The sequence below is a fragment of the Lampris incognitus genome, chromosome 15 (genome assembly GCF_029633865.1).
Source record: "Lampris incognitus isolate fLamInc1 chromosome 15, fLamInc1.hap2, whole genome shotgun sequence".
Lineage (NCBI taxonomy): Eukaryota > Metazoa > Chordata > Actinopteri > Lampriformes > Lampridae > Lampris > Lampris incognitus.
The window spans coordinates 39,279,595-39,301,931 of NC_079225.1; positions in this window are offsets into that span (position 1 = coordinate 39,279,595).

Here is a 22,337-nt window from a genome sequence, read left to right on the forward strand (position 1 = left end):
GCCTTTCAAATTCAAATGCAGAGCTTTAAATTTGGCTTCATGCTCGCTGCCATCTTGTCAGTTTTTGAAGCCAGAATATTCAAATTTGGGCAGTGGTGTGGACCATGGGCGGAGCTGGGGTGGGACCTTGGTGGCAGGCATGTTGACAAACCTGTCAATCAAGGCAGACATGCCCTCAGCATGCCACTTTTTTAATCCCTAATGTCTTCTTAATTTCACAATTTCACAATATCCACTCTCACACTGTGTGCCAGACTTGAAATTAGTGATTGAGACTCCAACTTCTTGTAGAAAAAAAATATTGGCTTTATATTTGAAAGTAGAAGTTGGGAATTCTCTTTTTTTATTTTAGGAATTCTCTTATTTGCTTACATTGGATTGAAATTTTTTTGACGCCAGCCACCTAGTGGCCTGGTTGCAACTGCAACTAAGGTACTTCCACATTGGCCTCACCTTCTGTCCCCGGTGATGGCTGCTTGTTCAGTGTTGTGTATACTTTCCTGTGCAGTTATGTTTTCATAATGCACCCTTTAAATGAATCATCCTGATTTATGTTTTGCTTTAGATACTGTTGTATGAAATTAAAACCATATTAACACTTGGACATTTTATTTTATTTTTTGGACCCCCCCCCTTTTTTTTTTATCCCAATTACTCCACTCTCCGAGCCGTCCTGGTCGCTTCTCCACCCGCTCTGCTGATCCGGGGAGGGCTGCAGACTACCACATGCTTCCTCTGATACATGTAGAGTCACCAGCCGCTTCCTTTCACCTGACAGTGAGGGGTTTCAGAACATAGCACATGGGAGGATCAGGCTATTCCCCCCAGTCCCCCCCGAACAGGCGCCCCGACCGACCAGAGGAGGTGTTAGCGCAGCTACCAGGACACATACCCATATCCGGCTTCCCACCCGCAGACACGGCCAATTGTGTCTGTAGGGATGCCCGACCAAGCCGGAGGTAACACGGGGATCCCCGTGTTGGTAGGCAATGGAATAGACCACTGCGCTACCTGGACACCCCTTCCTTGACATTGTATTCTTACAGTAAAAGTTTTCTCTGCATTTAACCCATCCTATTGTATAGGAGCAGTGGGTGGCTGCAGCATCCGGGGACCTACTCCAGTTCTTTCCATTGCTCTGGTCAGGGGCACAGGCAGGAGTATTAACCGACAGGCAGGAGTATTAACCCTAACGGTTAATACTCCTGCCAAACGTGAGTTCGCGCCGCCATTTCCCCACCATTTTAGTATTAGAAGAAGAAAAGAAAGCCACTTTATTTTGTGTGGGAGCAGTGGGCAGCTGAAGCGCCCAGGGACCAACTCCAGTTCTTCTTTCCATTGCCTTGCTCAGGGGCACAGGCAAGAGTATTAACCCTAACATGCATGTCTTTTTGATGGTGGGAGGAAACCGGGGCACCCGGAGGAAACCCACGCAGACATGGGGAGAACAGCCACACTCCACACAGAAAGGACCTGGGACAGCCTAGGGTTCGAACCAAGGACCTTCTTGCTGTGAGGCAACAGTGCTAACCACTGGGCGACCATGAACACTGATAATGAAACAACATGTAACACCAGAGCCACTTATGGTGCATGAATTATATTTGACGCCAGTGGTAATTAGGTTGATAGGTGGGTATACTAACATGACTTCTATGACTCACTGAACCCTCACATTTTGGCCACTACATACTCCGACCTCGAGATAGCAAACCCCAGGCAATCAGGACTAAAACGCCAAGACACAGAAACAGCTGTTCCCCGGAAATTGTGGCCTTCGTTGATAACTCACCCGGACTACAAAGTTTGGTTAACTATACACGGTGTAGAAAATGTTTAGTCACGTCTTTTATTCTGTTTTCAAAACCACCTATGCAGTACAATATTTCCCACAGTTGTGTTTATTCCTGTTGATAAGTTTCTTTCGTGTGCAGTATTCATAAGTGTGAATACTGTCATGCATACTGATTTAACAAATTATGCCAGATTACAATCTGCAAAGGACCGACCTATTCCATGAAGTTCTTTACTTTGCCTCCATAATGAAGAGACTCCATTTTATGTCATGTTATGCCCATTGTTTCATGCAATCCTCCCAAGTCTAATTCTTTTTAATGTTCAAACGAACATGGCCAACCCCCCCCCAAACCCCCCACCCCCCCACCCAATTCTCACTCTGGCACTGAATAAGCTATTATCATTCTTACTGTTTTAGTAAGGCCATTAGTTCAGGAGGTTGCTGTGGCAACAGAAACCTCGTCTTTCGCATAATGTTGGTGGATCAGTTAACTAATTGGGTGCATTTTTTTCCCTCTCCTCTCCTCGACATGTTGGTGTTCTTGTTAATTCCCAGTAAAGCCATGTATGTCGGAAGGTGGGAAGGCCCTGCAGACAACACTGCAGGGAATAATGGGGAACTTATGCTGTTTCACATCCGGAATTAGCATTCCAGTCCCATCCGTATAGGAGGGGGAATTGGCAATTCTGGGCCTTGATGTAATGCTACTGGAAGTATCAGTGTTGCTGGATGCCCCACAAGAGATCGCCGTAACACCGGAGTTTCGCCGCTTTATAAAATTATGATGGAAAATCCCAGGAAATGCACGGAAACCCCATTTTTCCACGTCGATCAGCCTGGATGTTGTCGTCTCAGATTTGAAGCCATTGTTTGGCATGGTGTGAGCAGACAGCAGCGTGACTTCAGCTAAGCAGGGATGAGATCAAATATACACAGCAGGTAAATAGATCAAGGTACAGTGTGAGGTGGATGCTCAGTCTTTTATCTGGGAGACCTGTTTTCTCAGAAACCCGCTCTTACCATGAAACCAGCTGCACGCTGACAAGTAAATTGACACCAGCTATTCAAATGCAGTTTTCCAGCGAGGAGATGGATGAATTTCTTTTCTTCTTTTTTTTTTAGCACCCTTTTCCTGTCTCATCCCACCTCATGCCTACACATTTTTCTTAGATTATGGGAACTTGTGCAGGCTTTCACATGAAGCACACAAATTGAACGCAAGGTTCAATGACCTGCTGTAGCATGGGTTATATACAATTACATACAGGTTGTACTTATGTTAAGATGGAGCTGGTTTCTACGAGGAACACAGTACCCAATATTCATCACAGCTATTCAGTTAAGTTTTATGTCTCATCTGATATATTATTCAACTAGCATATGGCTTTTGCATTTTGCATTCTTCAAGTACTTGTTTTCATTTATTATTGAGTATATCGTTTTATTTTATTGGGCAGTTGAAGCACTCTCAACTCAATTTTTAAAAGTGCTGCACAAAAGCACTGTTAATAATAATAGTAATAATGGACTGGCAGCCTGTCCAGGATGTCTCTCCGCCTGCCGCCCAATGACTGCTGGGATAGGCTCCAGCATTCCATGACTCTGATTGGGACAAGCGGCTTGGATAATGGATGGATGGATGGATATTATTATTATTATTATTATTATACAACGAATCCTTGTATAAGGTTAAGTTTGAAAAGGTGTCTTTGCAAAGCAGCAAAGCCTGGTTTCTCTGCACAAGTGTGAATCTACCTAAGCACGACTTGACAGTTGAGCAGCAAGTAGAAATTGTCTGAATGTTGGCGAGGAAGCCCCAGAAATCCACCGAGTTGACGGGTGACCTTTAGTTAAACTCTGGATGTTTGTCTGTAGCTGATTAGAGATGCTTGCATATCAGAAGGACTATTTATACACCCTCTCATTTCATCACCATCTGAAGTTTCCTGACGCGCCGAAGGGGATGTGAATCATGTGAGATCTGGGGAAGAGCTTTACTGTGATAAGTTTATTCCAGAGACATGAAAGGGAATGCCATAATAAGGCGTCTGCCCCACAGTATTTTAGGCCGAGAGAGAGAGAGAGGGAGCGAGGGAGAGAGAAAGAGGGACAGAGAGGCAGAGAAAGAGATGGAGTGGGAGAGAAAGAGAGCGAGGGAGAGAAGCAGGGAGTAGGAGAGAGAGTGAGAAAGACAGAAAGCAAGAGGGAGGGAGGGGAAGAGAGAAAAAAGGATAGAGGGGCAGAGAGAGAGAGAAGGAGAGAGAGAGGGTGTGAATTGTAATCACACAGTCGTCTTCTCTCACGGACTAGGCCCCCACAGACAGATGACATCTTTTCGCGTGACGAATGAGAACTTCATGGCGTCTCTAGTTTTCATTTGGAGTCGGGCTCGGGTCTGGAGAGATGAACAATGACTGTTTAGCCACAACTCAATGTGTCTCTACGATTCGATAAATGTCTAAGAGCTCACAGCATCGTCTGGAGCGTGCCATGTCAAACAGCATGCTCGATGTGGAATGAGTGAGAGTTTTCTTTTTTCTCCTCTCCCCCCTTCCTCTCCTTGCGTGCGGCTATGGAATACTTCACCGTTTGGGTGTGTGCTCTGCCATGTCAGGTGCGAACAACAGTACCTCTCTGATGATTTGTCATGATGAGGGAGGTGTGAGGGAGACCCAGCGTGAGTGGATTCTGCTGCCACGTGACACTCATTCCACATGTCTTCACACTCGGAGAGACTGAACATCAGAGCCACGTAGGCAAGCATCGAAAGCTGCATATGTGGCGGGAGAGCTGTTGCAGCCCGCTGGGAGATAAACGCTGGCCTGACCAGCCAGCATGGTTCCAGATACTTCACACGTATCTCGTTGCGCAATTAAAACGGTTTCTTCATCCGAGCGCGGTCCTGCTCAGTCACGCATCAGGCCGGTTTTCAAAGCTTTAAAATGGCCGCCACCCCCCCCAATCTCAGCGCCCCCTTCAGTCACTGCCACAACTCTGGAGCTGCAGTGAGCCATATGACTGGCAAATCGTGCTTGATTTTTCTTTTTGGTCAGATATTGCCTGACAAAGCCAGCGGTGCAACACTTGCTGTACAAAAAAAGCAAGAAGGGCTGATGAGAGATGAGATCCGCTTTCTGCAGAAAGGGTCTTTTCACTGTCTTTATCGCCTTCACACAGCTGGGTGAATAGGCTATAAGAAGACACCCCAGTTACCCCAGTTTTCTCTTTTTAAAAGCAGACATCAGAGAAATGTTATCTTCTAACAAGCATAACGCTCTGTTTCATTTTAGAAGACAGCTGCACCCAATTGACTCATTCTTTATTGGGGTTGGACAACAACTTAACCTATCATTTGAAATAATGACGGCATCGTCTAAAGGAGGAAAACATTGTAGTAATGACAAGGACTTCAACCTCTATGGCAAATTTAAGGCTTGTACCGTAATCGCCATTTTTTTGTTGTTGCGATTTGGCACTGATGTTTCCAGCCCAGCCTAACAGACAAAACATTCACATGCAACTTATACACAGGTCCCAGAAAACCATGACTACCAGTGTTATGTCAAGATACGTACAATCGATGTCAATGTATTGATGAATGAGGAAAGTAATTGAACGCATCTCCTTGCTCAGAACCAGCCTCCCAGATCCCTACCCTGACCCTCACCACAGCCATACCTAAACTATACCAACTCTTATCTAATACCTAAACATAACTGTGTCTACCCTTGTAACAAAACCAAACCAGCTCTAATCTAGTAGTACTATTTAGTACTCTGGATATCTGAGAGGATGTCCTCAACTACAACCTCGTTTGATTGATATATTAAAATGCATTTAATGCATGTGGGAGCACGTGATTTGATACATCCGCTGCTGGTGTGGGAAGATGGCAGCACGGATTCACGTTTGCAGCAGCCTCAACCAATACCGGTGTGGGAAGATGGCGGTGCAAACTTACGTTTGCAGCGGCCTCACCCAGTACCGTCCATGCAGTGTCTTTGTCCACGTCTGTCCACATCTTCGTTTGATGGCTGGGAGAGCTTGGGCTGCTGCATCCTGTGGGCCCAGGGACCACGGCCCTGGCCGGAGCTGCGCCTGAAGAGGAAACACCGAGGGCAGTCTGACAGTGAGGCAGTGAGTGCCGAAGTGAGGCAGGCTAAGCTAACTGCTAGCCCATGCAGACCGGCAGTTCCGATAACACCAAGGACGGTCTGATGGTGGTCTCGCCTGGCATTGACTGTGTTTTTGGTGTCATCGTGTGGAGTGCGGGGAGGTGTCTCGAAGGTGTCTGGCTGGGAGAGCTGGCATTGGATTGGCTGGGGGAGCCTGGTCTGCTGCGTCCGGTGGGCTCAGGGACCACGGCCCTGCCTGGAGCTGTGTCTGAGGAGGAAACAACAAAGGTAGTCTGACAGGATGTGGAAGCGGGGCAGGCTAAGCTAACTGCCTGCCCATGCAGACCGGCAGTTCTGACAGTCATCCTGGCATTTGTTCTCTCGGACAGTGATTTTTTTTTTTGTAGTTTGATTTATGTGTTCTTGTAGTTTTTAGATGTGTTTTTGTCTTTGTGTTGCACTGCTGTGGGCTGGGGGAAACGATGTTTAGTTTCATTTCATGTGCGCAAGTACATGAAATGACAAAGTGTTCCTGATTGTCGACTGTCGACGTGTATAGGTGTGTATTTTCATCACGAAATGGCGTGGTCACATCTGGCCCCGCGAGACTAGTCGACATGCATGGTACACATGCGACAGAATGTTTGCAGTCAGTGTATTTTGGGCCAATGCAAACACTTTGTTTGTGACACCTGATTGGGCATTTTTCATCTCCCGTACAGTAAAAATATAAATCTTGGTTTAAATCCACCCGTAAGGACTCTTATCCAACGGCATGCTGTTGGCTGTGTAGGGTACTGTTGTTTACCAGTCGAAAAATCACTTCTTGGAGACGTTGATAAAGATGAACAACTTTCACCGAAGGAAATTTTGTGCTTCATTAGACATGGAAAACCTATTAGTTTGGGGAGCGGATGGAAGGGAATCCCAGAAGAGATTAGAGGATTCAGATCCATTGCAGTGATCATAAAGGAGCTATAGCGCCTTGCCAAACTGCTAGCATCAAAAGGGGATGGGGGGGGGGACTTGACATGACTCCGTGTGCATAAATAAATAGAATGATGGTGCACTTAGCATACAGATAACAGCGCCTCTCAAGTGCCCTCTCTTCTGGCTTTGATTTTCAGTCGGCGTCGCATGAGCCAATTAACTCCGCACCCATGGTCTTTGCTGCCAGCACTGGCTTTGAGCAATGTCCGACTAGGCTTTACCTAACCTCTGATACGACACATTGAAAATATAGGGCCCAAAAGCGGCAATCACAGGTGGTTTCCACTCCTCTTGCAGTAGCTAATTGGTACCTTCTGCAACCCAAGGGACAGACAATGTGACCCGTCAGCTAAAATTATCGGTCCTTTTTATAGGAGATTAACATGCTTGGTAGAGGAGCCGCAAGAAAATGTGCCCGTGGGCTATTCATTTTCCTTTAATAAACCCGGTTTCCAAAAATATATATTTTTATATCATTAAGTCAGCCCCATTGTTCGAAGAGCGTTGTGTTCCACCTAGTACTTGTTCCTTATTTCCTACATGACATGAACCCTGGGTGAGAATCCACGAGGGGAAAAAAATCTAACAGCTCGTTCCCCCCCTATAAAAACATATGATACCAGACTTTCTGACTTGGCAGCACTCTTCTCTTCTCACCTAAGAAGGAGTGGACTTTTGCTGGTGGTAATGAGAATCCCCAGCTCCAGACCACCCGTGTATTTTCAGAAAGTGCGGGACGAGGTTCACATCAGTGCTCCTGCAGAGGTGGACGTGCAGTGGCATACCTTTTGTTGTGAGTATATATTGACATTTCACACTCCAGTAAATGAGCTGGTCCTGGCCCTTTGTCCCTGGATGTGGGTGCAGGGCCACAGAGCAAATTAAAAGACAGCTCAGGGGAGACTCCGGGATATAGACATCCCCTCTCCTTTGGGCTGTTTGTTTTCCTCGGGGCTGATAGAGTGCGAGGCTAAAAACACTGTTGGTCTGCTACATAAACGATAAATCTGAAATAAGCAATTACTGTTAATCTCTGTAGTATTTGCAGGTAAAGTACTGTTTACATGACTTTACATGACAGCCTGCTCCTACCTAAATAATACCGTGCAAAGACCGAAAAAACATTAAAACTGGCTTGGAGTAACTTTTGTGTACACACACACACACACACACACCAGTCACCCTATACTTGTGGGGGGACCCCTCATTGACTATATTCACTCCCTAGCCCTTAACCATCATAACTGCATGCCTAACCTTAACCCGTCCCCTAACCTTAACCTAATCCTAATTCTAACCTTAACCCTGAAGCCAAATCCCAACCCTAAAATAGACCCTCTTCCTCATGGGGACCCATAAAATGGCCCTACAAGGTAGGTGGTTTGAGGTTTTTCTATCTAATGGGGACCAAATGTCTCCATTAGGATGGAAAAACCTGGTGTGTGTGTGCACGCGCGCGCACACACACACACACACACACACACACACACACACACACATACACACACACTACAATGTTATCCTCCATCAGCCTGGCAGACTGACAGCTTTTCATTTGGACTGTCCTTGCCGTAAACAGGTATTTTTCAGCATAGGTGTTAGAATGGGGTCATCGATCGGCCATCTTTCCACAGCGATTTATTTCGATGACACGGAGGTGCGATCACACACGTCAGCGAACAGAGAATCAACTGCTCGTCTGTTTCCTCTCTAATTATGATGGAGTTTCTAATAAATTATTTCGTCATTCTGGAAAGCTGCAATTTAAAATAGGAAAAAAAACCACTAATTAGAAATGAAAATGGTTGATGACCACAACAAGCAATTGCTGTCGACAAACATGTCTGGTGACTCCATTCAGAATAATTAAAAGTTGACATAAGGTGGATGACTCATTCCCTTCTTGGCAAAAAGTAGTGCCATCGTGAAGATTAAATTTTTTTTTTTCTTCAAATTTTGTTAGATTTGTTTTTGTTTGGGTTACCGTCTATGAAAGCACACACACCCAGAAACACACACACTCACATTCTTTCATTCATAGAAAAGGCTGCGGTTGCAAGTGACTCGCAAACGACAGGAGGTCTGTGGAGCACAACACGGCTGTAAACAGGGGCGTAGTCGGCCTGAAATTATTGCGAGACCACAAGTTTAAACAAACACGCAAGTCAGTCAAAGACAAAATAATAAAACCACAGATGGAAATTAAAACCCATTGGAAGGGAACTACACCGCCGAGGGGCTAGGAGACAGGGTTGTTATTGTGGTTTAATACATCGGCGTCTCATCTGACGTGTTCGTCAGTCAGGAACGCTGACTCAAGTGAAGCACGTAGGTTGTTGCGTCACATCCTGTTTATCGATACGCAGCCACCATAACTAAATGTCATACATGACAGCAGTAAGGCTGCAGCTAACAATTATTTTCATAACCAATTTATCCATCGACGATTTTTCCTGTTTAATCGATCAATAATTTAATAAGTTAAAGTCAAAAATACTGATGAGGGGCGTCCGGGTGGCATGACGGTCTATTCCGTTACCTACCGAACGGGGATCACCAGTTCGAATTCCCGTGTTACCTCCGGCTTGGTCGGGCGTCTCTGCAAACACAATTGGCCGTGTCAGCGGGTGGGAAGCCAGATGTGGGTGTGTGTCCTGGTCACTGCACTAGTGCCTCCTCTGGTCGGTTGGGGCACCTGTTCAGGGGTAGGGGGAACTGAGGGGAATGGTGTGAGCCTCCCACGCGCTACGTCCCCCTGGTGAAACTCCTCACTGTCAGGTGAAAAGAAGCGGCTGGCGACTCCACATGTATCGGAGGAAGCATGTGGTAGTCTGCAGCCCTCCCCGGATTGGCATAGGGGGATGGAGCAGCGACCGGGACGGCTCGGAAGAGTAGGGTAATTGGTCAAGTATAATTGGGGAGAAAAAAAGGGAGGGGGGGAACCCCCAGACCAACAGCCAAGAAAACCTCAATTATTTATTCATAATGATATAAATCAGAGGAAGGTGAGCAAACGTTAGCATCCGTGAAACCGCAACCAGCAAATGTCGGGTATTTTTACTTGACGAATGACTCAAATGATTAACCGACTACCAAAATTGTAATGAATTAATTTCCTGTTGATTGATTAATCGAGTAATGGTTTCAGCGCCAAACAGTAGTAGGTCCTTTTTTCCCCTTAAGAGACGAGACATTCGCCACAGAATCAGATGGAGTTAGGAAAGATGGTGTCTCGGAGATGTACACCTGAAGAGTCGTTGTGACTAAAGGACTCGGAGGCCAAAGCTCACCGAATGATGTTTTAGTGCTGAGGTAGAGAGAGCCGAGGTGAGGCTGGTAGCGCTAATGGAGCCATGTCTTATCCCTGACAAGCTGCGGAGGGTGCGCTGAAGCGTGGCGGCTGTCAAAGAAGAGTAAAGTTGGCAGTACATACTTTGACAGTGTGCCGGCCCGTCCTGATAGGCAGCACCTCCGTCCTTGAGAGGACACCGTTCATCCATTCCTGTTGGACGCCTCTGGCTTGATGCAGTGTCGGCCCAGGTCTTTATTGTCTCGCTTTATTAAATTAGCTGTCAATAGGTCGGGGAGACCGCCTGCTTCCTGCCACAGTGCAATGCCTGAAAATGAACTCAAGAGAACAACAACAACAACAACATCAAAAAAAGGAAGTTTCCCCGAATGCTGCCTTGTTTCTGCAAAACTCTGTTCTTCTGCTTTAGTGTGGCACTTCCATGCTGCACAAAACAGGCACACGGTCCTATAGCATCCATTTTCTTATTCGACCGAAGAGGCTGTAGTAGCAACCTGTTTTTACACAGTAGTTGCGTGAATATGTCAGCTCACTGAATAGCTTCTTATTCCCTGCATGATTCACGTTACTTATCCCAAAACACATTTCCTCTCTGTGTTTGGGTGCTTTTGACAAAGCAACATAGCAACAGGCTTTACAAAGCCATGACCAACTCACTGGAAAATAGATACATGGGAAATCGCAGTACCGTGGTGTAATAGGGGTACCAGGGGCATCCGTGACCTTGGTGTACTTGAAAGTTTTTCTCCTTGGGAAGTATTAGAGTCGATTAAACCGAAGGTTAACACAGTGCCACGCGAATGCAAAAGTCTTGTACAAACCTCCAATTCTCCTTTGCAATGAACGGCATAACGTCTACGTCCGCCTTTGACATTTCCAAACAGATCGCCCACAACTTGCCCTGGATTTTAGTTCAAGTGCCCCGATGTCTGACCTGCTGTTCCTTCGAACCATGCCGGCGTGTAGTCGTTCTTGAAAATTGAAGTCTTCCCTCATCCTCACAGCTCCCACGTTCACCATCTCCACTCATCAGAATGAAGGTAATAACGTCTCAGTCTGAGGGGACAGGAATCAGGAACAATTTATTGTCGTTTCTTTCATGTACCTGCTTACACAAAAGAAGTGAAATTCCATTTCCCCCAGCCCACAGCAGTGTGACAAAAACGACACCACCAAAAATATACAAAAACAGAGAGAACAAAAAAAAAAAAACTGTTAACAACATTCCACTGTCCAGAGAACAAACGCCAGTGAGGATGACTGTCAGAACTGCCGGTCTGCATGGGCTAGCAGTTAGCTTAGCCTGCCCTGCTTCCGTGACCTGTCAGACCACCCTCGGTGTTTCCTCCTTGAGCGCAGCTCCAGCAGAGCCGTGGTCCCTGGGCCCACCTGACACGGCAGACCAGGCTCCCCCAGCCGATCCAATGCCAGCTCTCCCAGCCAGACAATTCCCCGCACTCCACACAACAACACTAAAACACAGTCAACGCCAGGCGAGGCCGCCGCCAGACCGCCCTCGGTGTTATCAGAACTGCCAGTCTGCATGGGCTGGCAGTTAGTTTAGCCTGCCCCGCTGCCGCATCCTGTCAGATCGCCCTTGGTGCTACCTCTTAGATGCAGATGTGAACAAAGACACTGTATGGACGGTACTGGGTGAGGCCACAGCAAACGTAAGTTCGCGCCACCATCTTCCCACACCGGTACTGGGTGAGGCTGCTATGAATTCATGCTGCCATTTTCCTTATAACGGGGGTTCCTGTTATAGTAGGTCCCTCACCCGCTGAGCTGGAGGTACATGAAAACTTCAAAACTGCTGAAATGTCTAAAAAAAATCTTGACGTACAGCTCACCCTCAGCACACCGGTGATATTCAAAACCAGCATTTCCTTGGGAACCTGGAGACCCCCCCCCCCCCATCCCATCACCTCCATACGTACAAAATTGTATAACGTCCAACAACAAGCCTGGCGCAATATTGCTTTTTTATCATCGCGGTTTAGAGATGCCATAAAAATGACATCATACCGAGAGGTGTAATGTACTCCCTGCCCAGATTAATTTCCTGTAACTTGTTAATTAATATGGCTTTACTAATAAACTTTTCTCTTTGGCTGCCTTCCCAAACAGGGTCGGCCACAATCAGTCAGAGGAATGCATTACCACAACACAGGCTGGCAGTCGTTCATTAGTCACTAATCACTGTGAGTTATATCTCTGTGCAGGCTCTCTATTATCAGGCTATAAATCTTTTATATATTAATACGCTAGATTTAAATGGCTTATAGGGTAACCGAAAGGTAAGCTTTGTGTCAAAGTCATATCCGCTGACCCCTGTGTGGACGTTGCCGCCAGAATCAGCCGTGATGCTGACTTTGATTATGCGGCACAGATACCTAAGAACCGGCACGTACAGAAAGTCATCCGTTACCAACATAGACACACACACGTACACACTTTTGGACAAAAGCCATCAACTTCTCTGAACAATGAGGCTTTTATTTGCTTGAAATGATGTTCGACTGTTCTTTCTAGTGACTTTTGTGACTAATTAGTATTTGAGATTCATGTAGTTTATCACGACCCCCGATCTTTATTGCTCCTGTCAAGTCTTGTTTTGTCAAAATGTGCATATGTCTTCTGTTACAGTGTGCCGTTTTATACCGTTGGCCATGTTTATACCAGGGTGTGTTAAGTGAGAACTCATCCCGTATAAATAAAGCTTGTATAATATCACGAGTCCTCAGACACTGTGCAGTGTGCTGGAAGATGTTTTTCCAACTCGGGTATTTGCTCGTACAGGTGCAACTGAGAATTCATTTAAATTCAGGGCACAGCCTCCTACGTTCTCAGGAGCTCAAGTAATTGATGGAAAATCAAGCATTAGTGCGCTGTACTTTAAAAAACAAATATGTTGATCTGGTAAAATGCACATCTGGTCCGGTCTGTACTCGCATCTCCAATGTAAATTAACTTGATTACAATGTAAAAATAGCATGTAGTGCAGCCAAGAAGTGGTGTATAACAACAAGGACATTACATTTCAAACTGAAAAAAATATTCTCAATAAATCACTTGAGTAAATCATGCTAGTAGCAGGATGGTATTGTTAATACTGGAGGTTTTAACAAAACCAGTTATTCACGGCGTCCGGGTAGCGTAGTGGTCTATTCCGTTGGCTGCCAACACGGGGATCGCTGGTTCGAATCCCCGTGTTACCTCCGGCTTGGTCGGGCGTCTCTACAGACACAATTGGCCGTGTCTGCGGGTGGGAAGCCGGATGTGGGTATGTATCCTGGTCGCTGCACTAGCGCCTCCTCTGGTCGGTCCGGGCGCCTGTTCAGTGGGGAGGGGGAAGTGGGGGGAAATAGCGTGATCCTCCCACGCGCTATGTCCCCCTGGCGAAACTCCTCACTGTCAGGTGAAAAGAAGCAGCTGGCGAACTCCACATGTATCGGTGGAGACGTGGTAGTCTGCAGCCCACCAGAGGTGGGCTGCAGAGGGGGTGGAGCAGAGACTGGGACGGCTCGGATGAGTGGGGTAATTGGCCAAATACAATTGGGGAGAAAAAAAAGGGGGGGGGGTTATTCAAACTTCAAATGTACAGGTTTTGGTAGTTATGTCTTCAGCTCCTCCTATTGTGCATGTTGTGCCATCTGATCAGAGTGTTTTTACTAAGGAACATTAACATCAACTAAAATATGAGTGACTGAAATAGATTAATAAGCAGTCGCAGTGATACTCAAAGTGTGGTACGCGGACCACTGGTGGTCCGCGAGTGTCCCCAAGTGGTCCGCCGGAGGATTGCAAAAAAAAATCGTGTTTCTCAAATCACCATCTGCGTTCCATTGCAAAGTTACGAGTACAGCTGTTTTCTAAATTAAAAGTGAATCAAAATGTAGCCTAAATAAGCCTAAGAATTTTGTTCAATTTGTCTAATGCAAACCTGCGTTTTGAGTCATGTCTCTTCAGTTAGCCTGTGTTACCTAGGTTACCTAGTTAGCTTCCATTCCAATAACAGGATTTTCATATCAAAGACCTCCTGACTATTGTGAAAATTAAGTAGAATCTAACAAAGAGTGAAGTGAACCGTTCAAAATACAAACATCATGGATCGGTGGCTGAAGAGAAAATCCGCAGAAACGATGAACAATGTAAGCAACAAGGTGCAGACTTCCTTCTCACATTGAGCGCGTCAGTGTTAGCATCGAGTCCCATAGTGCCAACAGTTTGCAGCAGGAGCTAGCTAGCACAACACTCTGAAAAAGCCACTGCAAAAGTGAAACGTAAATACAGTAGCGATTACATTCAATTTGGATTTTTCTGGACTGGAGATGCTGAGGATCCAAAACCTCATTGTGTCGTGTGCTATGACATATTAGCTAATGAAGCAATGAAACCAGCCAAACTCAAGCGTCACTTCGAGTCAAAACACAAGGAATACACCTCGAAACCTGTGCAATTTTTTGAGAGAAAACGTGAAGAGCTTGAGCGACACACGAGAAAGGAAGCCACACAGTTTTTTATGCCGCAGGGGAAAACGCGAAAGCCACCGAAACCTCATACAAGGTCTCCCTACTCATTGCGAAAGCTGGCAAACCTCACTCAATCGGCGAGACCTTGGTTAAGCCAGCTGCAAAGGTTATGGCCAACATAATGCTAGGGGAGAAAGCGAGTGAGGAACTTTACAAAGTACCTCTGTCCAATGATACAGTCAAGCGGCGAATAACATCCATGGCTGCAAATGTCCAAGATCAGCTGGTGACACGTCTGCGTCAGAGTCTTTTTTTGTCTCTCCAACTGGACGAGTCCACGGACAGCGGTAACGAGGCTATTCTCCTCCGCTTTGTGCGTTACATACATGCGGGTGCTGTTCACGATGATTTTCTTTTCTGTCAATCCCTACCAACCAACACAACAGGAGAGGCGATATTTGAGTCCCTAAATAACTTCATTGTGCAGAATAACATTGATTGGAAGAGGTGTGCTGGCGTGTGCACTGACGGTGCCACGGCGATGACAGCCAAACGCAAGGGCCTGGTTACGCATGTACGCGCTGTCGCTCCCTCTGCCGCATCGACGCACTGCTGTATCCACAGAGAGCAGTTGGCAGTAAAAAAAATGCCACCCTGTCTTAAACAGGTTTTGGACGAGGCCGTAAAAATTGGCAACTTAATTAAAAGCAAGGCACTGAACTCACGTCTTTTTAAAGTTCTGTGTGAAGAAATGGGGAGTGAGCACACAAGACTTCTTTTCCACACAGAAGTTCGCTGGCTATCGCGTGGTAAAGTTCTCACCCGCCTCTTTGAACTGCGCGATGAAGTCAAGCTGTTTTTGCATCAAACTGATGAACTTTATGGCAGAATGCATGACTTTCAATGGCTCGCAAAACTAGCCTTTCTTGCTGATGTGTTCAGCACGCTTAATAACCTGAATTTAGCACTGCAAGGAAAAGCGGTGACAGTTTTTACAGTGCAGGACAAAGTTAAAGCCACTCCCATCAAAATGGATCTGTGGTGCGCGCGTCTTGATCGCCAGGAGTTTGACTGTTTCCCAACTCTAGCTGATTTTGTCCTCGAAGCTGAAGAGGTTCTGGATAGCAACACACTTGCAGCCTTCAAGGAACATTTGCAAGGCATTCACACGCAATTGGGAAGATACTTTCCAGAATTGGATGTGGACCTTGAATGGATCAGAAATCCATTTGGAGAACAACCTCACATTGAGTGCGTCAGTTCCAAACTATCAGCACGGAAGGTGGATAGTCTTGTGGACATTGCATCAGATGGAACACTGAGAATGGCGTTCAGAGAAAAATGCTTGACAGACTTCTGGGTTCTCGTCCAACCTGAACATCCTGAGCTGGCTGAGTCTGCTTTGCAAGTGTTAATGCCGTTTTCAACCACCTACAACTGTGAAGTTGGGTTCTCCACACTGGTTGGTTTGAAAACCAAGCAGAGGAACAAGATCGATGTAGCCCCCTGTATGAGACTGAAACTCTCTAGTGTGGAGCCAGACATTGAGTCAGTGATGCAACAGCAAAAGCAACAGCATTCCTCCCATTAGTTGTTGACTGCTGCTACCTGTAAAGTTGTTATGCTTATTTGAAATGTGTAATTTCATAGCTTCACAAGAGCCAGTACAAAGATTTGATTCCTATTAAAAGGAATTTTTGTTGAATTAACATTAATAGTTCACTCTTTTAAAGATGAATTCACGTTGAGCTCACCCTGACAGTGGTATTTCAAATAAATTCCCATGTTTTATTCATCACATCACAACCAAAGGCAATAGCTCTGAACAAAATTAATATGAAACAGTAATTACACATACATCTCACAAAAATCAAGGTCAAGGTATATGGTAGAAGTCTAGCCTAATTTTGCTAGTAGCCTATTTATTACATATTTTGTATTGTAATATTCTGCAGACATAATTTGTAATATAAAACATAATATGCTATTGCAAGCCTAATATAGATTGTTTTAAAAGGTTTTTTTTAAGGCGGGGGAGGGGGGGGGTGTTGGCCGGCTGGTTAGGTGGTCCATGGAAAAAAATTTTATGATCAAGTGGTCCTTGGTGTGAAAAAGTTTGAGAACCCCTGAGTTAAAGTGATGACCAGCTTTGGTCATTTCTCTGTTGAATTCAGAATTTGAATCGATGGTTTTATCCATCAATTGCATTTTTTTAGTCAACACTTTTATATTTTTTTTTGTATGGTTAAGCCTGTAATGCATCTTGCATCTGAGTATATTTGTATCCATATATATTGTATTGGAGTCAGAGGTACTGTTTCATTTATGCCCTGGCTGCATACCAGATAGTATGTGTCTGTGACATGAAATCAAGGGGTGACCTTCACCTTCGCCTTGACCTTGAAGGAGCAGTATTGTGGCGATATTGTCTCATTTGTGGTTTTGCCCGAGGATGTGTGATCACTCAGCTGTTTGATTCAAACGTCGCTGGGAAAAAAAATGTATTTGCATTTTTAAACTTCATTTGCTATACTATGAATATCAAGTGCAGTGCACGAAAAGCCGCAGCAGCCCAAATAGATTTTCACTGGTAATTTCGTTATGTTAAATCTCTCCATCGGTCGTTTCAGTTCCTTACCGTTTCGAAGGGAAAGCCATTTAGTCGGTCACATGATGTGCGTTGTGGGATTGTGTCTTAGAAAAACGGTAAAAACGGCGGTACAAAGAGAGACAACAGGAAAGTGTGAGGAGGGACGATAAGCAAACTTAAGGGGAGGATTCCAACCTGCAACGTTGACACAACATGTGCCGCTACCTGCCGGGCCTTCGGACATTAAGAGCAAATTAATCTTCGCCCCAAAATTAAGATCTTCGTTTTGCGGATAAATAAAGTTCACCGTGGAGTCTGTTTAAGCAAAACGTGTGTGATTCATGAACAAAAATGACCTGCTGCCATTCAATTTAGTCCCCGTGATGCCGTCTTTGTGATGTCTGCCACTCTGCGACAACCAAATAGGTGGCTTCTCCCATTTCACATTCACATTGTAAGCGGATTACCATAGTCTCTGAGCTGAAGGTGGCCTCCCTCTCTTCTCCAAAGAGCGGCGGAAGATTAGAGATGTGACAAGAAGGGATTAGGGGCTTATGGATGGGTGCAGGCGAAACAACCGTTGCATGCTAGCTATCCGTGGACGTGTTGAAGGAGTGGAGACAATTTTGCTTGAAAACAGGTGCAGAGAAACCCTTCATCAGTCAGAGCATACATGGTCAGGAGGGGGCCGGGCAACAGTTCAGTACCGCCATACTTCATCCTCTTTGAATAGTCGTGTCGCGATACACAATTTTATTGTCTAAATTGAAAGTGAAAACCTGCTGTTTTTAAAATGTCCCCCAAAATGACATCTGAAATCATTTGAAACTAGTTATGGTTTGATATTAGAGTTCACATTAGCAAACAGTTCAATGTGATGAACCTCAGTTAGACTCTTAAATACCGTATATTTGCATATGCAAGCAGATCTGTGATATATGTCGATACCATGTAAAAAATCCCTATGATTATAGCCTGCATTTTTTGAGTGGGGTTTTTTCCTCCCTTTTTCCTCCCCAATTGTATCCAGCCAATTACGCCACTCTTCCGAGCCGTCCCGGTCGCTGCTCCACCCCCTCTGCCGATCCGGGGTGGGCTGCAGACTACCACATGTCTCCTCTGATACATGTGGAGTCGCCAGCCGCTTCTTTTCACTTGACAGTGAGGAGTTTTGCCAGGGGGGCGTAGCAAGTGGGAGGATCACGCTATTCCCCCCAGTTCCTCCTCCCCCCTGAACAGGTGCCCCGACTGACCAGAGGAGGCGCTAGTGCAGCTACCAGGACACATACCCGCATCCGTCTTCCCACCCGCAGACGCGGCCAGTTGTGTCTGTAGCGACGCCCGACCAAGCCGGAGGTAACGAGGATTTGAACCGGCGATCCCCGTGTTGGTAGGCACCGGAATAGACCGCCACGCTACCCAGCCGCCCGTATAGGGTGCATTTAACGTGCATTTTTCTGTGCATTTTTGTTAAGTCATTTTACTTTTTCCCGAAATTCAATTAAAAACGTCATGTCGGGCAAGATGTTTTACTAAACGTACTGTTGTTCAATAATGGCGTCCAATGTCAAGATGCTCAAGCACCCACGGCTCCTTCATGTTGAATCAGATTTATAATTGGCTGTACTGTACCTTCTTAACCTAATCACGGGTCCTCGAAGCCTTTGCGCAATTCCCACTTTAAACTAAACCTCTAATTGCACACCTTCTATTTCAGGTCTTGTCTTCATTAACAATATTGCTGCAGTACCAGGGTTGGTATGCAGGGTGAGAGAGAGCAGGTAGCTTCTAATTTGAGATAATTACTGTGATATCTTGCAAGATTAGGTGAAATTACAGCATCGTCTGGAGGACAAAATACCCCCCCCCCCCGGCATCTTTCTATGATGATAACTTCCCCCTTCCACAAGGAAAACCTCCTTTCACAGTTGTATCTGTTATCAAAGTGCATTAATGATGCAGAGCAGTCCCGTCCAACTCCAAATATTTCTTGTAGCTTCGGGGAATCTGGCTTTCACCAAGTGGCAGGTGTTTCTGGGTCCCATGTGGAGGAACCTGGTTTCAGTACTGGGCGTTTCATTTTTTTCCTTTCTCTTGAGACCCAGTGGCGCGGTCAGAGGATTGGGCGTTGTTCCAGGGCATCCTTTCCCGAGACCCTGAAGTCCATGTATATGTATTGGTTGTTGAAAGGAAGGCCGTTTCATGTTTGGTTGCCAGTGACAGAGACCCTCGTTCACGTATGGGATGAGCTGTATTGATGAAGATGCTTCAGTTAATGTGTCCACATGCTTTTCTTCAAAGATCTCTTATGCGTTTCTGTCCAGATCCGTTACCTCTCTGCATTGCTTATGTTCAGTAATTTTACAAAGGCATGCTCATATTTGCGTTGTGTTTTTTATATCGTTTCAGCGTCAAAGGCATAGTTCTGAATTTTTCCCGTCCATTTCTTTTTTCTACTTACCACTAATGTTGAACGGTAGAGTTAATTTTCGTGTTCAATCGTTCAGTCTTCATGCTGGACAGGCCACTCCTGCTAAGCGACTACTTTGCAATGCAAATCAATGGGGAAAATTGGATGATTTTTTTAAATTTAAAGTTTGAGATACTTTATTGATCCCCGTAGGGAAATTATGTTCTGCGTTTAACCCATGGCAGCCACCGTGCAGCACCCGGGGACCAACTCCAGTTCATCTTGCCATGCCTCGGTCAGGGACACAGACAGGGGTATTAACCCTAACATGCATGTCTTTTTGGATGGTGGGGGGGAACCGGAGCACCCGGAGAAAACCCACCGCAGACACTGGGAGAACACGCAAACTCCACGCAGAGGACGACCTGGGATGACCCCCAAGGTTGGACAACCCTGGGGTTCGAACCCAGGACCTTCTTGCTGTGAGGCGACAGTGTTAACCGCTGCGTCGCCCTGATTCACGTTCAGTTCAGATATTTGCTGAATTCCTTGGTGTTTGTTGTCCTTATGTTCTTCTCTGTGTGTGGTGGAGCGACACTTGCCAGCACTCGCATTTAGGTTGCGTTGCTGTAGGCTGTTGTTGAAAATAGGAATAGATTTTCAACAAATTACAAACTGTCTCTCTGATGTGACAAATTCTTGCCTCTTGCTTTTCTTTTAAGCAGGCCTGATAGCACAACCCCACCCATGTGACTATCTTGAACCTTATCCTCATGTTTTCTTGAGTAATCTTTGTTCGACATCTTTAATTTGCCTAGATTTAGGAATGTAGAAAACTACCGTTCAAATGCTAAAACCCACTTGGAAATGGCACCATTCAGGCTACGAGCTACCTTTTATCGGCTTGCACATCTTTATCAAAACATTCTTTTGTCCAAACGCTGTTTACAAGGTCTATGTGCAAAACGCTTATCTGACTAAAGTGCCTCTTCATTCCACTTCAGTGCACACCCGAGCCAAGAGCAATGACAATGTCGATGGATTGGGTAAAACTTCATTCACAGTTTAGCATCTCGGTTAGTGATGATCTCAGCTGTAACTCATGTACCGCTCTTTGCCAAGGTTGCACTACATCTGGTGTCGAATGACAAATAGCTCATCTCCTCCCAGACTCGCCTCTCCAGAAGGTGACTTGATCCTCTGGTTCGGGCAAACGAGGGACTTTCTTAGAAGCGAACGCATTACATACAAATCCAGGGTTCTTTCTGGGGGAGGCAGCGGTGGTTATGGTGGCCGGTGGTGTGGGGGGAATTGACAATTAAATACCGGCAAGCATTCAGATGTATCTCATTTACATGACACTGACTGAAAAAGAAAAAAAAACTCCCCTGTGCTTCTTGGAAATCAAAAGCACCTCGTAAGGATTCTCCCATTATCTTTTTCTTAAATTTCAGCATTTGCAGTGACTTGCAATGTCATAGCATGAGAGCGGAGCGTGGAATAAATGAGGAATGCAGCCTCTGTCTGGTGGGCTAATGAGTAGAGGGGGCTCACACATGGGAATATAAAAAAGTAAATTTGTGAATTTGCGATTACACGATGTGACTGAGCAAACAAACACCAGACAAACATCATCATTGCTGCTCCGAGGACGCAGCAGTCAACAACCATCACATCATTTATTGTGAGGTTTATTTGGACAGAGCTGACAGGTGGCTGGCCAGTGGTCAGGGGTAAATAATAGTGTCTCCTAATTTACAAATACATGCATTTTTAAGATTCATTATTTCAACCCCAGTGTTGCAAATAAATTACAGAGGAACCTCTTTTTGTTTCCAAAACTTGATATTGTTCTCGCTACTGGCAATACTCAAAATTCTGTCTGGGGCCAATGTTGTGGTTATGCCCAATGGGGAGGCCATTAATCTTAATGATAGCGAAATTAGTTTAGACAGAAAACTAGACTGTGTTACACAAATCGTGCCGCTTATTTTCTGTCGGTTAGAAAGTGAGGAATTTGAGGAAAAGAAGCGAGTTAGTGCTCAGTGTTGCATCCATGCGCACCACTTGCATCCATGCACATGCTCTGATGCACATGCACAGACACTTGGGCGTACACGCACACATACACACACAAACATAGATGTGCAGATGTATACAGGAGTGCATGGATTTACATGTACACAGACCGCCACACACACACACAAAGGCATGCACAGATTGCACACATATACATATGGTTGAAAGCACACGCACACAGATTGCATACTGTCAAGTAAGTGGGCATAACACTGATTCAGCGTAAGAGCTCATGTCCACACCAAGGCAGCAGTCTAGCTAGCAGGGTATTCCTGGAGAGTCTGTCGAGCTACTGGCTTTTTCATACGTTAACCACCAGCACAGATGCTAATGTTTACTGAAATCCACCAGCTCAGGCATCACAGTGCTTTCTCCACACCCGCTTTCGTTGTCGTTTTAAATTCTCAATAAACATTTCCTAAAACAACCTGAAGGCAGAGACTCGCATAGGCTGCCTCCAAATTATTACTCTGAAATTCAGATTTTGGGAAAAAAAATCTTCCTGTGGCAGGGAAAAAAAAAAGTGTACGTCAGTTTCGGAGACCATAGAAAATTGATGTTGTTGTTGTATGG